The sequence below is a fragment of the Mesoplodon bidens genome, assembly GCF_964165515.1.
Source record: "Mesoplodon bidens genome assembly, chromosome: 5".
Classification (NCBI taxonomy): Eukaryota; Metazoa; Chordata; class Mammalia; order Artiodactyla; family Ziphiidae; genus Mesoplodon; species Mesoplodon bidens.
In genome coordinates, this window is record NC_138161.1 from 100880143 (window position 1) to 100900649 (window position 20507).

The 20507-nt window shown below is 41.0% G+C and overlaps 1 protein-coding gene across 4 annotated transcripts in view; it reads left to right on the plus strand.

Moving 5' to 3' along the window:
* VPS8 (VPS8 subunit of CORVET complex) overlaps positions 1–20507 on the plus strand; it is a 299498-nt gene that overhangs the window by 274231 nt on the left and 4760 nt on the right. The gene's annotated exons all lie outside the window — the stretch shown is intronic.

A 20507-nucleotide genomic window follows, 5' to 3' on the forward strand; every position in this document is an offset into this window, starting at 1 on the left:
AATGGATAAAGAAGTTGTGATACATATATACAATGGAATATTACTCAAAATGGTACAGATGAACCAGTTTGCAGGGCAGAAACAGAGACACAGATGTAGAGAACAAACATATGGACACCAAGGGGAGAAAGTGGCAGGGGGTTGTTGTTGGTGGTGGTGTGATGAATTGGGAGATTGGGATTGACATATATACACTAATATGTATAAAATGGATAACTAATAAGAACCTGCTGTATAAAAAAATAAAATTCGAAAAATAAATAAATAAAAAGCAGTGTTTTTTTACATTCCCTTTTTGCTATTTCATTTTTAGTGTAAAGAAATGCCACTGATTTCTGTATGTTAATCTTGTATCCTGCTACGTTGCTGGATTCACGTATTAGTTCTAGTAGTTTTTGTGTGGAGTCTTTAGGGTTTCCTATATATAGTATCATATCATTTGCTGATGACATGATACTATGTATAGTGACCTGAGATTTTCTGAAGTCTGCCTGTTACTTCTCAGGTAGAAAGAATGTCAGCAGGGAACGGTTACTAAGAAGGACAGTGGTGACCATTTGTTTGTGGTACTTATTCTTCTCAATGATAATTATGCATATCTTCTGACCTGCACAGTGAGACTAGCTGAGGATTTCAAGGGATCGCAGAATTCTTACCCAATGTGGAGATCCACTCCTCACCCATTTCTTTTGCGTTAAGTGAATATTTTCCAATGTAGCATTTTGATTGCTTTAATGATTTTTTTAAATTAATACACTTTATTTTTTAGAGCAGTTTTAGGTTGACAGAAATACTGATCAGAAAGTACACAGTTCCCTTATATCCCCTCACCCCAATTTCCGTTATTAACATCTTGCATTTCTGTGGTACATGTATTAACAATTGATGCATCACCATTGAAAATTATTATGAACTAAAGTCTGTAGTTTACACTGTAGTTCACTCTGTGTTGTATGTTCTGTGGGTGCTGACAAACGTATAATGAAATGTATCGACCATGACTGTATCACACAGTATAGTTTCACTGCCCTAAATACCCCATGCTTCACCTAGTCATCCTTCCCTCCCTCCCTGCAAACTTCTGGCAACTGCCTTTTTTTTTCCACTGTCTGCATAGTTTCTCCTTTTCCAGAATGTCATGTAGTTGGACAATATGCAGCCTTTTCATTATTCCAGGTTCTGTTTCTGTAAATCACACCAGAAGCACATTGTTTTTTAGCAGCCATTTTGCATGGTTGACTCAATGAACATGTTTGATAGCAAACTCCTAATTCTGTTCACACATGCTACTGATCCCACTCTATGTAAATAAATTAGTTTCTAGAGCCAGTGCAGGGCTTTTCTTATATTGTTTCAGTTTATAACCTTTGGGAGTCATGGATTTTCATACCATGCATTTTAATCCTTATCCAAGTCATGGATAAAATATTTGTATAGAACAAAGCCTGGGATAGAGCCCTACAGCTCATCATGAGAGACCTAGGTCACATTATTTATTAGTCAGCATACCTTGGCAATTGAGGGTTAATGGATGCGATTTTTCTGCTTCTGTTCACACCACTTCATGAACAGTTGACAGGATTGTTCCCACTGAGTAGAGTCTAATCATATGAGATCATATATGTATGTGAGACCACATCAGAGCCAGTGGTAGTTCTTTATTCTACCCTTGTCCCCTCAGGATATGGAAGTGTATTCCCTTATCAAAACAAGTAGTGGCATCATGCCTACCATCTCCTTGTAATTTTGGATCCTACGGCAGTTTAGAGTATTGAGCAACTTACAAATGGGCTTTCCCCTCCAACAGTATTCCCTGATGAAGCTTTTCGGCCTTCCTACAATATGTGGCAGAGATCTTTTTTCTCTTCAGCATGCATGACAGAGCAATTAACAGCCTATTTGGCATTCAGACAACTCAGTAGGCCATTCTTAATTGCACTCTGTTGAAATATCACCTATTCGTAAAGGTCATAGAATCCAAACAGCAGAGCTTTGCAGTTTGAGCTGCTTTAATATATGTGAAGTTCTTGAGTGGCTGATATACTGTTACCCAGAGTACAGCTTTCTGTCTGTACCACTGTCCCAAAGCAGTTACTGCATCACCCCTGAAAGCTCACACTCCTTTCATGTAGTATCAGAACATGGGATTGAGTATGTTCAGCAAACAGTGAGAAATCTTTGGTTAAAGCAGAAGCAAAGGAAGAGAAGATGAAGTGTGGGCGGGTGCTTAGTACAATCTGTTCTGTCTGACAGGTCACTGCCTTGGGACTTTTGTGTTTTTGTTGTTTTCTACACATATCCTAGGGGCATTCTAGTTGTGATTCTGTTACAACATGAATAAGTTTTAGCCTCCTGGTTTGTAGTGAAACATCTGTTAATGGTAGATACTATTCCAAACACAGCATTTTCTTAAAGAGATCCCCCTCTATGTGGTTACATCACTTAACTTTTTCATTTATTGGCTGAGTCAGTTAAGGCTACCTTTTTATGGTACTAAATGAGGCAATTCATATCTTTCTCCAGCAACTTCACAGCAATGTGTAAGAGAAAATGAAATTAAATAGAACTTTCTTTGCAATCTTTGGAAGGATTATCTAATTCCCTGCGTTTTGCTTTTAGCTCTGAGAAGCCTTCTTCAACGGTGCCAAAACCATCTCCTCCTGTATACTTCCCATTTGCTTCAGTACTGTTGTCATTTCCCAATCAGTGCACACCTCTACTTCCACGAGTCTCTTCACTGACCTCACTGTCTCTGTCTCCTGGGGCTCCAGTCCATCCTCCTCCACCTCTGCTAGTGCTGAGAAAACTTCAGTTGCTCCCTGTTGCTAACAAAGTTAAATCTGAATAAGTTTAGAGTGACCGTCTAGGCTGTTGATGCATCACCAGCCCACATTTCATCCTTATCTTCTCTTCCTTTCCTTAACTAAAGGAAATTTCCCATTTTCCTAAACGTAATGAATCCCATGTCCATATATTTACTCCTCCTCTCCTTTCCATAATCTGGTATGTCCTTCCTTCACTCCCCTCATAAGTGATGCCTTGTTTTTAACCTGCAGCTCAAATTCTGCTTCATTCATTCAAAAAATATTTATTGAGCACCTTTTGTACACCAGGCATGGGTCTAAGTGCAAGGAATCTTACAGGAAACAACCAAGCCTCTGCCTTCACAGAGCTCATTCAGGTGGCAGAGGGTAGATATTGAACAAACATATGGTAAGATACATGGTATACATATGGGATGTCAGATTCTGAGAAGGCTGTGGAGGAAAAACATGATGAGGGAGATAAAAAGGAAGATGGCTGTTTTAAAAGGAGTGGTCACCAAAGGTTGATAGCTAACATTTTCTACGTGAAAAAAGTGAAGGTTCAGTCATGTGAGCATGAGGAGAAAGAGTGTTCCAGACAGACGCAACAGCAGACACAGGGTCTGGACACAGGAGAATGCCAGTGCGTCCCAGGAACAACATGGAGGCCACTCTGCCTGGGACACAGCTTGGTGGCTGTGGTGGTGAGCATTGGGGCGGGGCGGGGGGGGTCTTCCTCCTTGTTTTCTAGTGCACTGAGACATCAATTGAGAATACAGAGGAAGTGAGAAATGTTGGAAGTTTGGAGAGAGAGGTGAAGGTAAACCTCTAGCATAGCAGCAGAGTGAATAGACTAGGGAGATACCAGGGGGCCCACTTGCAGTTCCTAACATTGAATTTAAATGTCTTTGACCTGATCACCTCTTCCTTTGAATTCTTATAGCAGTTGTTACCCATACTTCATTTGGTACTTGGCATAAACTACCTTCTATTGTTTCCAGTGTCTGGCCTAACTTTCTAACTTGTTATTTGTTGGGTTTTTTTTAATGTGTTATACCCCACCTGTCTCCTCAGCTGCTTTGAAGTAACTTTCAATATGCAAACAGCAGAAAAGGACAAAAATAAATAATGGAGAGTGTCAGAACAAAATGAAAATATAAAAAACAAACAAACAAAAAAAGAAAATATACCTGAGTAGAATTCAGTAATAGCTGAAAAGCATTTGGAGAGGAGGAGTCTTGAATGAAAACTTTTTAATCTCTACTACCTAATAAAACAGGATAGTTTATTGAAATTGAATAATATTAAAATCATTACTGCAATAATTACAGTGAAACCCACCTTTGCATTGCCTCAATTTTTGTCCCACACATCCACCTTGATTCTTGGGGAAAAAAAAGTTTTACATGTACCCAGTATATTGATTCCTTATAATTTACAATGCCATATCAGAGATATTTGATAAGGACTGCAGTGACTGCCATGAAGCTTGCTGAGGAGAGCATGCAGAGGTCTGATGCTTTGAGAAAATGCCTGGCATAGTTTTCTCATGGGCACAGGAGTCCTGGACAGGCATTGCAGGACCCAGGGACCTTCTGAGCCAAAGTACAAGTTCATTCCACAAAGGGATCTATAAAGATTTCCCCCCTTGAGAAGCTTTTGTTGACTGTCACACTTGTAAAAATGTCCATGATGATTACAGTCCATATCTTTTTCTTTCAGTTCATTAAAAATGCTATTCTACTGTCTTAGGTTTGCATTGTTTTAATAAGTCATCAGTGGTAATTCTTACCATTGTTTTCCTCTATTGTGGATGTTGTGGGTGCCCTGTTCTCCCATCTTCCAGGAGAATGAGAAGTACTCATTCCTTCAGCTGCTGGGAGTTTCAGCAGCAGATAGCTTTCAGCTCATCCTTCTCTAGGAATTGTCCTCAGCTAAAGGGATGTATCTTGCCAACAGTAACAGCCTCTTCTTGAGAGTGGCCTGCATCTAATGTCTAGTGATTGAAGGGTTATAAAGGCCAGAACACCTTGTCTTAATGCAGGACAATTTCTTCAAAGCCATCTTAGCTCCAGAACTCTCCTTGGGATCACCTGGGGCCTGTGTTGTGATTGCATCACAGTTTAACTTCTCCCTCTGCCCACTTCTGCATCCTTTACTTCCCCAGAGGTTTCCATTCCAAGCACCCACCATTAACTGCCGGCACATAGATCTCTATCTTGGTGTCTTTTTTCCAGGGAAGGCAGCTGATAACACCTTGTATACAATGTCCTTTTTCCCTCTGGCTGCTTTCAAGTTTTCCTCTTTATCTTTGTTCTTCAGCAATGATATGCCTAGGTGTGGATTTCTTTATGTTTTTTTTTCTTGGGGTTCATTAAGATTCTTGGATCTATATGTTTAATATTTTCATCAATTTTGGAAAACTTTTGGCCATTATTTCTTGAAATATATTTTCTGCCCCAATCTCTCTCCTTCTGGGCCTCTAATTACACATATATTAGACAGTTTAATGTTGTTCCACAGGTCACTGAGGACTTTTTCATTATTTTTACCTTATTTTCTCTCTATGCTTCAATTTGAATAATTTCTATTGTCATGGCTTCAAATTCACTGATCTTTTCTTCTGCAGTATCAAATCTACTGTCAAGATCATCCAGTGAGTTTTTCACATCAGATATTATACTTGTCAGTTCTACAATTTCCATTTAGTTATTTTTGTCTTCCTTCTACTTAGGATTATTTAATTTGCTTTTCTTTTTCTAGCTTCTTAAGGTGGAAACTTAGTAAGCCTTTCTTCTTACCTAATATAAAACTTTAAAGCTATAAATTTCTGTCTAAGCAATTTAGCTGCATCCCACAAATTTTGATAATGTTATACTTTCATTATTATCTTGAAATATTTTCTATTTTACCCTGTGATTTCTTCTTCACTTATTGGTTATTCAGAAGTATATTATTTTAATTTTCAAATATTTGAGGTTTCTTTAGATACATTATTGTCTTGGATTTCTAATTTAATTCTGTTGTGGTCAGAGAGTGTACCCTGTAAGATATAAATCTTTGGAAAGTCATCAAGACTTTTTTATGGGCAAGCATATGGTCTATGTGAACATTATTCATGCACTTGAAAAAAGTGTAATCTACAGTTGTTGGGTATAATTCCTATAAATTTCAGTTAAGCGAAGGTTAGGCAAAGAGTAGCCAAGCATAGAGTATACAGGTATCAGAGACTTTAAACCAATTGGGGGGCATTTCTTGTTGGTCCAAAAGCTTTTCTCTCTTGTAGACAGCAAATTGGTGTCTAAACGAAATAGAGTACAACCACAGTGCACCAGTGTTCTTTTTCTTTTGGTTTGTAATTATGTTGTTAACTTGAATTGGGTTTTGCTAACTTCAGGGTTAAACTTGCTTTTCCAGTTGACTCTATACTCCTTGTTATCAGGTAATCATTTTAGCCAGTTAAAATGGGCAGGAATACTGGAACTTAAAATGTTTCAGCAATCACGACTCTGATAAAAATCATTAAGGACCCTACCCTTAGAGGAGAGCTTTGTCATAATTGCTGCGCCACAGTGGCATCCATCAAGATAATGGTTTGACTTTCCTCTTAAGTAGACCACAATCAGTTAGATAATCAAAGGGTAGCAAGCCTTAATTACATATATGAATTCCCTGTTTTAATTTCTTTAAATAAGACAAAGGGGGATTTCTGACTAACAGAAAATGCCACACCACTAAAGAGCTTCCTTTGTGAGTGTTCTTCCCATAAAAGTAAATCTTTCTGGTTTCTTTTAGATTTTCCTTTCCTGACAGAAAGAAAAGGCAAGGTTGGAGGGACCACGATATTCCATGTAGCAAAATGCAAGTTTGCACAGGACAGTGCCCTCAGGAAGGAAAGAAGTTGGGGGTCCCAGCCTAGTTGTCATTCACCTCATTTCCTGGTACTTTCATTTTTCATTTCTAGTTATAATGGTCCTGGTCTGTGTCCTGACATATCCGGATAATGCCGGCTCTAGATAATGCCTCCATTACATGGGGATGGCAACACCCAGCAATTATTTTTTCATCTGTTTGGGAGTTTGAGCTTCCCATTACACCAAGATGACCAACCCTTTGTAATAATAGTAATAATAGTCCCTGTTAAGATCATAGGCAAGTTTTCATGAATTTAACCAAGGAACTCCATTAGTTATTTAAAAGTTCAAACTGCATTCTCCAGTTGCCTAATCCGTTGTTTTTTTAATCCTTTCTTTTGGGCATAATGAGATAGTCAGTTTTTGCCACCATGGATTTTCCCCAGGTTGTTGCCTTTCAAAGCAGGTTAGGCAAGGAGTAGCCAAGCATAGACAGGGTATACAGGTATCAGAGACTTTAAACCAATTGGGGGGAATTTCTTTTTGTGAGGGAGCAAAATGGGTGGACAACCAAAAAAAAAATACTGTGTCCCTTGTATAGTGACACAGAATTAGTGGCACTGACCTCATGGATGGCCCCAAGGATCCTGACAGGTACTTGGGCAGATGCCCTGTCAGCCCCCAGCACACTGGGCAGCTCAGGTTGTCCTCAGGAGTACCTAGTACCTCACACACTCATAGCACCTTACGTTGCTAACGTGGGTAGTGGGCTTAGGGTTAGACCTATTATCAGGAGCTGCCCTGTCTCTTACAAATTGTATTTTAACATGTCTGAACCTCAGTTTCCTCCCATGTAAATCAGAGACAGTCAAATCCACCTGTTGGGTTAATATACACATCAAACACGAAAGTAGTAGAATAAGGCCAGAAACTTAAAATAGATAACAGGAAACGTTTTCTCCAATTCCTTCTTCTCCGCTTTCCCTCCTCTCCACTCCCCTCACAAGAGCCTTGTGAGGTAGGCTATGCGGGTATCTTCTGTTTTGTAGATGAGATAACTGACATCAAGGGTATCAACACAACTAATTAGTGTCAGCCAAGTTCAGAGTTTTTTCTGTGGTGGCAGAAAACATTCATGACCTGGTGTGTGCACAAAACTGTCTTCTCACCTTGTATGAAGTCTCTCACTGCAAGGGCTTAGCTTGGTCCTTAGCACCGTTGGCTTTCACGGGGCTTCTGCAGCCCAGCCTTCCAAGATGCACTTTTAGGCCTGACACTAATAGCTGTAGAGGATATTCATCGGATCTGCTGTCTCTGTCTCCTGGGCTTTTTGTTGAGACCTCATAGGCCTGATAGGATGAGTTTCTTAAACTAAAAAGCAGAAATGTGAAGGATCCCCTGAAGGAGGTGAGAGGCCATCAGTGTTTCAAGAGCATGGCTCAGATATTGACCCCAGCTAGTCCTAATGTGCTCCCCCCCCCTTTTTTAAATTCTTATTGGAGTAAAGTTGATTTACAGTGTTGTGTAATTTCAGGTGTACAGCAAAGTGAATCAGTTATACATATACATATATCCATTCTTTTTTAGATTTCTTTCCCATATAGGCCATTACAGAGTATTGAGTAGAGTTCCCTGTGCTATACAGCAGGTTATTAGTAATCTATTTTATATATAGTAGCATGTATATGTCAATCCCAGTCTCCCAATATATCCCTCCCTCCCCCTTATCCCCTGGTAACCATAAGTTTGTTTTCTATTACGTTCGTGACTCTACTTCTGTTTGTAAATAAGTTCATTTGTACCCTTTTTTTTAGATTCATATATAAGTGATATATGAATTCCACATATAAGTGATATCATGTGATATTTGTCTTTCTGTGTCTGACTTAACTTCACTCAGTATAATAATCTCTAGGTCCATCCATGTTGCTGCAAATGGCCTTATTTTGTTCTTTGCTATGGTTCCATTGTATATATGTACCACATCTTCTTTAGCCATTCCTCTGTTGATGGACATTTCAGTTGCTTCCATGTCCTGGCTATTATAAATAGTGCTGCAATGAACATTGGGATGCATGTATCTTTTCGAATTATGGTTTGCTCCAGGTATGTGCTCAGGAGTGGGATTGCTGGGTCATATGGTTATTCTATTTTTAGTTTTTTAAGGAACCTCCATACTGTTCTCCATAGTGGCTGTATCAATTTACATTCCCACCGACAGTGCAGGAGGGTTCCCTTTTCTCCACACCCTCTCCAGCATTTATTGTTTGTAGATATTTTGATGATGGCCATTCTGACTAGTGTGAGGCGATACACATTTGATTTGCATTTCTCTAATAAATAGTGGTGTTGGGCATCTTTTCATGTGCTTCTTGGCCATCTGTATGTCTTCTTTGGAGAAATGTCTATTTAGATCTTCCACCCACTTTTTGATTGGGTTGTCTTTTGATATTGAGCTGCATGAGCTGTTTGTACCTAGTGTGCTCCTGACACAGCCTTCTGAATCCCTTGAAAGTGACTTTCTGTCAGGCTTTTTCCAGACCGATACCAAGAGCATGGAAAGTAGAAGAAACCTCTGGGACTGGACTGCCCAAGTTCACATCTGGGCTCTGCCACCAGCCAGTGTGACCTTGGGTACATCCTGCACCCAGGACCTTAGTTCCTTCAAAGGTAAAATGAGGATAACAAAAGAACCAACTTCATGGGGTGTTTGTGATGATTAGATATTAGATTAGATAATACGCGTTCAGGGCTTGGAACACGCTGGCACACAGTAATCACTTGCTCAATAACTGTCAGCTGCCACAGTGGTGGTTGTTACTCCTTTTCACACCTCAGAAGACTTAAACCAGCATTTTCTTCCTCTGCTGTGAAAAGTCACTATGCTCTTTCTTTTTAATTGTGGTTTTGAAGGTCTTGGTTTTTTATGGATATTTTTAGTCAGCCTTTCACATTTCCATCTCCAACCTCAAATACTCTCTTCCCTTATAGCTGGTTCTAAGTGAAATCTCCTTAAGAGATGTTTCCCTCCTCTCTCGTCAGCTCAGCAATGCACCTGCTTATTATATTATTTCTTCACCTGATTCATTATCAGCTTTGAGCTAATTGAGAGTTTTGAGGCATTGGGAAAGGAGGGTGTGTGAGGGGCCAGGTTGTGTGAAAGCAAACTGCGCCGTGGGTGCAAATTTTAGGAAAGGTGTTTTCTGTTTGCAGGTGGGGAAGGAAGTATGGCTTCACTCTTACCTCTGAAGTCAGAGTTTCATTTTAGGCAAGAGTGTTAAATATTAAGGACCTCTAGTTTGAAACAACTTAGGTGGTGGCAAAAGTCTGACTTTATTAGAAATAGAGAAGGATTTGGTAGTGAGGCCAAGGCAGGTGGGAGCAGCTGGGCAATACCGTTCTCATTCCGTTCATTCTGCCCCATCTGTGCCCCCATCCCCGCCAGCCAGTTACAGAGCTGCCAGTAGAAGGCCCCTGGAGTGCGTGCAGACACTCGTGTTGCAGAATTAGACTAGGTTCACCTGTCATGTGCTCATGTGGGAAGACAATCAGGAAGGGAAATGTTGGGATTTTGATTTCAGGACCTTGTTTGTTGTGGAGAATAAGACACGAACAAGCAGAGCTTAGTCTTCTGTGACTGTCCCTGTCTGCGTGTGTGACACGGAAGGCTCTGTATCCAGAATCCCTAGTGTTATTATTCCTAGGAACCCAGCCTTCAGGGTGGCAGGGATCATAGTTGTTTCCTGTATCAAGCTTGATGTGCTGGTTACGAGGCCCGTGGATCCTGAAAGCCCTGGTTTGTTTCCTTCCTTGCAACGAATGTAATTACAGCTCTCACTTCCACCACGTCTGGGAGTCACTGAGCTTTTTGAGTCACTATGTCAGCCCAGCATCCCTCTCCCTGCGGCTCTCCCAGATCATCAGAGCCTCATTTTCCCCCGGATTTACTTTAATGCTGAGTGTTACAAGGTCATTTCCAGGGTTGTCATTGCTTCTTCCTCTAATGTTCAGCTGCAGTTTAATTTTCAGCTCTTATCACTGGACTTCATTACATGGGAAGAAAGAAATTTGCTCTAGCAGATAGTATCAAATATGTTTTTCTTTCTCTTACAATTGGAAAATCACTCCTGATCAGTTCTGTGCTAGTGGGTTAGATGGTCTAGGTAGGGTGCCTTATGTTTAAGGATTTGCCAAACTGAGACTGTGTTCAAATTTTGTTGCTCCCACTTTTGTGCATGACGCTGACTTGGCAAATCAGTTTCTCTGTACAGCATCTTAGACTGAATCTACTATTTCTCTTCAGGGCTATCATGGGTCTTTGTGACAGTGTCTGTAGTTGGTTGCCCTAGTTTGCTTCTGATGATGCAATAAAATCCATGATTAGCTTCAGTAAACACCACTAGCTTACTTGAATCTTTCGTGCCCTAAATGCCTATTGTCTCATGGCGCCCACATCTTCCCCGGATGGTAGAGTGTGGCCTATGGTGGCACTGCCCTTCAATAAATTGGAGCACAGACCCAGCGGAGCAATGCAACCTGCTCAGCTTACACAGGGAGCTGTGACCGGATGAGCGCTCAAGTTTCCTGCGTCTCAGCCCAGTGCTCTTCCTTCCAGGTGCTTCTGCAGGGAGCAGAGATAACACAGGCACAATAGTCACGGCCGATTACTGACCATCAAATAGGTGTCAGGACCATACGTCATCTCTGATCCTCACAATTCTGCAGAGTAGTGTTTTACAGCTAAAGAAGCTGAGAGAAGCTAAAAAACTTGGCCAGGGCCACTCACTAGTCATCACAGAATCCAGGTAGAGCCCAGGTCTGTGCAAGCCATGCCCTGTGTTCCCCTTCCTGCATTGCAGGCGGTTTAGAAACACCCCAGTGACTGTAAGAAGCAGAAAATCTGCTCGCCCTTCCCATCCTTTCAGCAGATAATCATCAGCAGATAATTATTTCACAGCTGTTCTGTGCCAGGCACAGTGCCAGGTGCCGTGAGCGAGAGACGGCGCCTTGTCCTTGGAGCACTCCTTTCTCGAAGCTTTCCTTCCACTGTCCCTTCTCTCTCTCCTGCAACATCCACCCCTCCCTCTTGTTGCCAGGCCAGTCTTGTCTGCACTGTGCTCTGACGTCTCCTTTCTTTCCATTTTCAGTGGCCACGTTAGGACTAGGTACACACGACCAGTATCGTGTGTGGACTGGTAACACTGATTGAGGACTTACTGAGTCTTGGGTGTTTACTGCGTGCTCCACGTGCACTACCTTCTTAATCTTCTCAGACACACACACACACACACACACACCCCTAGCTCAGAGAGAATAGGTAACTTGCCAGTGATTTTAGTGCCAGTGTTTGGTGACACAGGGTGTGGGCTCAGGCAGGCAGGCTCTAGAGCCCAGGCTTTTGTCTACCAGCCGCCGCAGTTATCACGGGCACTTGGGAAGCAGGCTTTGGTTGTGTGGGACAGAGGGCCCTGCACAGGATGTGCCAGAGCAACAACAGAAAGAGGCTGTTGACCAAAAGTCCCACTGGTTTGGTAAATTTCCATTCCTTCTTACAAGGGTTGGTATCGTCTGACATTTGAAAAATAATACTTTCCCCAAAAGTGAATTAAATAGGATGAAATAGATATTTCACTGAGATACAGGATAAACATACCAGAAATCACAAAGAATCTTTTTACAAAGTCCAAGTTCTTGGAAACAGGAAGACAAGTGCCAGTGATTTCACACTGGGCCAAGAGAGCAAATTGCTGCCTGCTCTTGTTCCGAAAATGGACAGCGCAGAGTAAAACAGGATGTGGGATGTCCAGCAAATGTTTGTTGAACATTTGCTGGCTGTAGAGCACTGGGAATACAGGATGAATAAGATAAAGTTCTGATATGTAAGGAGTTCACAGGCTAACGGGGAGACAGGTAAACAGATAATTACACTATAGCACAACAGTGCAGTTGTGGACGGGCCATGTGGCAGCTAATCTACTGACAGGACGGGATGGGGGCGCTCCAGGAGAGGGCTGGAGCTGAGCCTTCCTAAATGTTTACTCTCAAGTGTGCAAGAGTGTAATTTCAGGGACCTTTTGATGGTATATGTAGATAATGTGAGAGTGTGTTTCAAACAAGGCTGCCCTGGCGAATATTGCTGTATATGGTTATTATACCTCAGTGACCTCTCAAGCTTTGCTTATCAGCTCTGGAGAGGGTGATCTTTTTGTGGGGTTTTTAATGTCCCAAAATCTGTGAGACATTTAAGCTCCTCTTGATTTACTCATCTGTATATCCCAGGCACTGATATAGCAGAGGTCCCAGAAATATCTGTTGAACAACAGAACTGGATCCCCATTTGTAAGGCCTGGAGGTGAGTGGGCTGGACCCTGCATAGGGCAGGGCATAAAACCGCTAAACTGGCCTTCTCTGGACAAGCCGCCTGCCCAGGGCCCTGTCCCTTCCCTCATTCTCACCCCGCCTCACTGCTGGATCCCTCAACCCAAGGAGAAGAGTACAGAAATCCTCACCTTAGTGATGTATTAGTCATTCCCTGAAGGCTTCCTTTTTAAAAATATTCCGTCTTGTTCCAGGAAGGATTTTAAGACAGGTAAGCATCTACTGGGTCCTAGGCACGTCTACAAGTAGCTCTGCTGTTTTACCTCAGATGAATTGTATTCAGATAGTTTTCCACAGAGACAGCACTGCCTGGCCAAGAACAGGGCATCTCTGTCCTGCAGCACCTTTACTTCCAGAGGGTCCCAGGGCAGCCCCAGCAGTGGCTCCTTTGTTCAGTATCTGGTTGTCCAGGATGATGGCTTTTGTTATAAGGAAGGTCCTGTCACTTTCAGTTATTTCACACCCATGGAACAAACCACATTTTTCAATTTCTGAAGGATGTCGTTGTTGGAAAACCCCTTCCCTTGGTATCTCCAAGGAGTTTAAGGGCCTAGAGGGCGAATATGATGATGACAAGGCCAGAACTCAGTGCAACCCTGCACACTTATCTGGACATGTCGTGTTTGAAATTATGGGTCTGCGTGTGTGTATGTGTTTGTGTGCACACTTACCTATTTGTTACTCCAGCTTTTCTCCCAGGAGAGGGGGCTAGGGTTTATAAGGTAGAGGTCCTGGTTATGACCCTTAGTGGATTGTGAATTTTTGATTTTTGTTGGGCAAGTCTCCTAGCCTTCCTTTCCTCAATTTGCACAATCCCGTTCACTTATGTAGTACAGTAGGTGTAGGGCTTGCAATTCAGTAGGATTCAAAAGAAACCATATGGCAGAAACATTCTTATCTTATTAAATTTTCTTATTATACCCAAGGGCTTCTAAGATGCATTGGAACTCATTGAAAGTTGAATACAACATACCTAATTGGGACACTTAGAAAAAGAGAAATGCTGGTTGATTGATTTGATAGTCGAATCAGAAGAAGGCAAATGCCCATAAGCTGAGAGTGTCCTGCTCCCATCAGGACACAGTGAGGACAGGAAGTCCAGCTGTGCTGAGCTGTTCTAGGTACAGATTAGCACTGTGCTGCTCCAAGTGTCACCCGGGAGCATGTGAGAAACACTGAATCTCAGACCCCACCCCAGACCTTCTAACCAGAATCTGCATTTTAACAAGATCTTTCTGCAGTTCTTATGCACGTGAAAGAAATTGCTTGGAGAAGCACTGGATCAGAAGACATGGGTTGGACTATCATTTGAGACTCCTGCACTTTCTGCCTCAGTGAGCAAACTTCCAGGGGCTAGAGCCATTTATTCTGTGCCTGGAATAGACTCATCTGCTGTGTAATGCTTCCTGGGGATGAAAGTGTGATTCTATTTTTAACAGTAGCATTTTCTACTTTTTTAAATTTTATTTTATTAGAGTATAGTTGGTTTACAATGTTGTGTTAGTTTCAAGTGTACAGCAAAGTGATGCAGTTATACATATACGTATATTCATTCCTTTTCAGATTCTTTTCCATATAGGTTATTACAGAAGATTGAGTAGAGTTCCCTGTGCTGTACAGTAGGTCCTTGTTGGTTGTCTATTTTATATTATAGTAGTATGTATATGTTAATCCAAAACTCCCAATCTATCCCTCCCCGCAACATTTCCCCGTTGGTAACCGTAAGTTTGTTTTCAAAATCTCTGTCTGTTTTGTAAATAAGTTCATTTGTATCACTTTTGAAAATTAGGTTCTACATATGATTGATAGCATATATTTGTCTTTCTCTGTATATTTGTATTTTTCTGTCTGACTTACTTCACTTAGAGATTACTGAGTCCATCCACGTTGCTGCAAATGTCATTATTTCATTGTTTTATGGCTGAGTAATATTCCATTGTATATATGTACCACATCATCTTTATCCATTCCTCTGTCAATGGACATTTACATTGCTTCCATGTCTTGGCTATTGTAAATAGTGTTGCAGTGAACATTGGGGTGCATGTATCTTTTCGAATTATGGATTTCTCTGGACATTATGCCCAGGAGTAGGATTGCTGGATCATATGGTAGCTCTATTTTTAGTTTTTTAAGGAACCTCCATACTGTTCTCCATAGTGGCTGTATCAGTTTACATTCCCACCAGCAGTGCAAGATGGTTCCCTTTTCTCCACACCCTCTCTAGAATTTATTGTTTGTAGACTTCTTGATGATGGCCCTTCTGACCAGTGTGAGGTAACACCTCATTGTAGTTTTGATTTGCATTTCTCTAATAATTAGTGATGTTGGGCATCTTTTCATGTGCTTTTTGGCCATCTGTATGTCTTCTTTGGAGAAATGTCTATTTAGATCTGCCCATTTTTTTACTGGGTTGTTTGTTTGTTTTTTTGACATAGAGTTGCATGAGCTGTTTGTATATTTGGGAGATTAATCCCTTGTCAGTCGCTTTCTTTGCAAATATTTTCTCCAATCCTGTCGGTTTTCTTTTCATTTTGTTTATGGTTTCCTTTGCTGTGCAAAAGCTTTGAAGTTTCATTAGGTCCCATTTGTTTATTTTTGTTTTTATTTTCATTATTCTAGGAGGTGGATCAAAAAAGATCTTGCTGCAATTTATGTCGAAGTATGTTCTCCCTGTTTTCCTCTAAGAGTTTTATAGTATCCAGCCTTACATTTGTCTTTATTCCATTTTGAGTTTATTTTTGTATATGGTGTTAGAGAATGTTCTAATTTCATTCTTTTACATGTGGCTGTCCAGTTTTCCCAGCACCACTTATTGAAGAGACCATCTTTTGCCCATTATATATTCTTGCCTCCTTTGTCGTAGATTAATTGACCATAGGTGCATGGATTTACTTCTGGCCTTTCTATCCTGTTTCATTGATCTGTATTTCTGTTTTTGTGCCAGTACCATACTGTTTTGATTGCTGTAGCTTTGTAGTATAGTCTGAAGTCAGGGAGCTTGATTCCTCCAGCTCCATTTTTCTTTTTCATGTTTGCTTTGGCAGTCTGGGGTCTTCTGTGTTTCTGTACAAGTTTAAAATTTTTTCGTTCTAGTTCTGTGAAAAATGCCATTAGTAATTTGATCAGGATTGCACTGAATCTTTAGATTGCCTTGGGTGGTGTAGTCATTTTCACAATATTGATTCTTCCAATCCAAGAACATGGTGTATCTTTCCATCTGTTTGTGTCATCTTTGATTTCTTTCATCAGTGTCTTATAGTTTCAGAGTACAGGTCTTTTTGCCTCCCTAGGTAGGTTTATTCCTAGGAATTTTATTCTTTTTGATGTGATGGTAAATGGGAGTGTCTCCTTAATTTCTCTTTCTGATCTTTCACTGTTAGTGTATAGGAATGCAAGAGATTTCTGTATATTAATTTTGTATCCTGCAACTTTACTGAATTCACTGATGAGCTCTAGTAGTTTTCTGGTAGCGTCTTCAGGAGCTTCTACATATAGCATCATGTCATCTGCAAACAGTGACAGTTTTATTCCTTCTTTTCCAATTTGGATTCCTTTTCTTTCTTTTTCTTCTCTGATTGCCATGGCTAGGACTTCCAAAACTAAGTTGAATAAAAGTGGTGAGGGTGGACATCCTTGTCTTGTTCCTGATCTTAGAGGGAATGCTTTCAGCTTTTCACTGTTGAGAATGATGTTAGTTGTGGGTTTGTCATATGCATTTTCTCCTGATCTGACTTGACCTTTGCTTTCCCAAAATGATTTGAGTTGGCTTCCAAAATACAACCAATTGGATGAAAAAATGAGGAAATCTAGATTTTAAAAAACTGTATGCCTATGGACACTAATATAAAACCAGATTATAATAGCACACATAAATGTTTGCCACCAAGTCTTGTGCAGCTGCTGGACTTATGTAGCTGACCACTTAAAGTTTTGAGTTCCCTAGTGACAGAAACAAAAAAGAAAACACTATTAGTAGCAAGTCTACACAACTAGTAACTGTCCAACACAGTTTTTCTCAGCACAGGGTCTGATGGGAGTTTCTTCAGTGGATCATCACAAGTAGCCTGTACATCTGCATTTTCATAACAAGTACAGTAGTACATTTCATGAGATTTTTTTTCTTACATTATCCCTTCAAGGCAAAGGGCTGTTTTATAGAAGTGTTTCTGTAAGGAGAGACCTTTTCTTGCTCTTGCTGCTTTGTCATCTTCCACCTTCACCTTTACAACCTCCTTGTTAATTAACCTGCCTTAGCCCCACCCCCAGCCCCTGCTGCCTTACCTAGTCCACTCCTGACGCCATTCCACTTGGACCCTCCTTGTTAAAATGCATCATGGAGTAACCAGGGAATAAACAAAGGTAAGATCAGGGCAGCTTGGTCCCTTGTCATATGGACTGTGGCACTGGCAGGCCCCACAGCTGAGGTTTTGAATTGCCAGTGAAAGGCAGGTGTCATCCTTGTCCTTAACCTGTCCTGCTCCCCCATTCATGCCAGTAGTACTGAAGGGATTTGGAAAATCGGGGGAGGACCAGTGTTAAGTCTCTCAAAGGTATTTATATATTTTCTCTTTTTGCTTATTTGAGCTTGGTTTGCAGTATTTCTCAAACCTTCTGATCATCTTTAGCTTGGAACTCCCCTGTGCGTCTTACTTATAGTATCTATTGGAAGTGTGATACTCCACACATGTTCTAAGAATAGGATAGTTTTTGTACCAAATTATATTGAGAAGAAGTGTTTCTTAAAGTGTCAAGGCAAGTTTAAGCATTCTCAGATTAGAGGATGATCCCTCCATGTGTCTGGCAGACCCAGAGGCGTGAGTCTAGAATGAAAAGCAGGACCCCTATGGTCCGTCCTTTTCTCTTTCTGGCTGCCCTGCTTGGGATTCCCATCAGGCCATCCTCAGCCATTCCCACATCACTGAGAGCATCAGGAAGAAGTGAGGCAGCTGTGTCCTGGGCTGGTCTCTGGGGCATCATCGTGGGATTACAGAAGCCCAGGAGCTGTGAGCCTCCTTATTGACAGCTGCTCTCTTGATCTTGAAGCAGATCCTTTCACAGAGAAGAAGCTGTGAAGTCATTTCACAATCATTAGCATGATTCATTCAGGGGTAGTGCTTATTTCCATCCTCTCCTAGTGCTTAGTAGATTTTTTCCCCCTAAGGGTGGTGAAAATTTTGAAGCAAAGTCATTCCTGGAACGCAAGTTTACATAACTTCTTAAAGTTGTAATGCTGTTTAAAGTTCAAATCTTTGGGGAGGTGGGGGAGAATGAACATGGCAGAACCTTCCTCCTAGAGTGGTTGTGAGGGTTTAATGAGGTCATCCACGGAAAACATGTAGCACACAGGGCTTGGCACATAGGAAATGCTCAGTACATGGTAACTGTTATGAGTGATGTTATTTGCTCTGTGCCTCCCCTGTTCCTGAACTTCTTCCACATCCTGGATGCAGGCATTTGTTTATATCACTGTTTTGGTGGCCGTTCCTGCCAGGACTTTCTTATAAACAGAACGAGTCTCCAGACAACCTTTTGCAGCTCCCTTCAGTCCCAGAGCCCTCGCTCAGCCCTCAGGGATGGGTGCCAATGTCAACACCTTCATCACTGAAACACACCATCGTTTAACTGAGGATGCTCTAAACTGTGGTAATAAAAACCAGCATAATTTTTCACACAACTAGAACAAAAAATTTCACAAATTGTATGGAAACACAAAAGACCCCAAATAGCCAAAGCAATCTTGAGAAAGAAAAACGGAGCTGGAGCAATCAGGCTCCCTGACTTCAGACTATACTACAAAGCTACAAGTAATCAAGACAGTATGGTACTGGCACAAAACAGAAATATAGATAAATGGAACAGGATAGAAAGCCCAGAGATAAACTCACGCACGTATGGTCACCTTATCTTTGATAAAGGAGGCAAGAATATACAATATACATATGGTCACCTTATCTTTGATAAAGGAGGCAAGAATATGCAATGGAGAAAAGACAGCCTCTTCAATAAGTGGTGCTGGGAAAACTGGACAGGTACATCTACAAGTATGAAATTAGAACACTCCCTAACACCATACACAAAAATAAACTCAGAATGGATTAAAGACCTAAATGTAAGGCCAGAAACTATCAAACTCTTAGAGGAAAACAGGCAGAACACTCTATGACATAAATCACAGCAAGATCCTTTTTGACCCACCTCCTAGAGAAATGGAAATAAAAACAAAAGTAAACAAATGGGACCTAATGAAACTTCAAAGCTTTTGCACAGCAAAGGAAACCATAAACAAGGAAAAGGTAACCCTCAGAATGGGAGAAAATATTTGCAAATGAAGCAACTGACAAAGGATTAATCTCCAAAATTTACAAGCAGCTCATGCAGCTCAATATCAAAAAAACAAACAACCCAATCCAGAAATGGGCAGAAGACCTAAATAGACATTTCTCCAAAGAAGATATACAGATTGCCAACAAACACATGAAAGAATGCTTAACATCATTAATCATTAGAGAAATGCAAATCAAAACTACAATGGGATATCATCTCACACCAGTCAGAATGGCCATCATCAAAAAATCTAGAAACAATAAATGCTGGAGAGGGTGTGGAGAAAAGGGAACCCTCTTGCACTGTTGGTGAGAATGTAAATTGATACAGCCACTATGGAGAACAGTATGGAAGTTCCTTAAAAAACTAAAAATAGAACTATCATCATACGACCCAGCAGTCCCACTACTGGGCATATACCCTGAGCAAACCATAATTCAAAAAGAGTCATGTACCAAAATGTTCATTGCAGCTCTATTTACAATAGCCAGGACATGGAAGCAACCTAAGTGTCCATCAACAGGTGAATGGATAAAGAAGGTGTGGCACATACATACAATGGAATATTACTCAGCCATAAAAAGAAACGAAATTGAGTTACTTGTAGTGAGGTGGTTGGACCTAGAGTCTGTCATACAGAGTGAAGTAAGTCAGAAAGAGAAAGACAAATACCGTATGCTAACACATATATATGGAATTTTAAAAAAAATGTCATGAAGAACCTGGGGGTAAAACGGGAATAAAGACACAGACCTACTTGAGAATGGACTTGAGGATATGGGGAGGGGGAAGGGTAAGCTGTGACACAGTGAGAGAGTGGCATGGACATATATACACTACCAAACGTAAAATAGATAGCTAGTGGGAAGCAGCCACATAGCACAGGGAGATCAGCTCAGTGCTTTGTCACCACCTAGATGGGTGGGATAGGGAGGGTGGGAGGGAGGGAGACGCAAGAGGGAAGAGATATGGGAACATATGTATAACTGATTCACTTTGTTATAAAGGAGAAACTAACACACCATTGTAAAGCAATTATACTCCAATAGAGATGTTATAAAAAACCAAAAACAAAAACCAGCATATACTGAGCCTTTATGGGGCGGGGGCAGGCAGGTAAAAGACACTTTAAATATGGATCTCA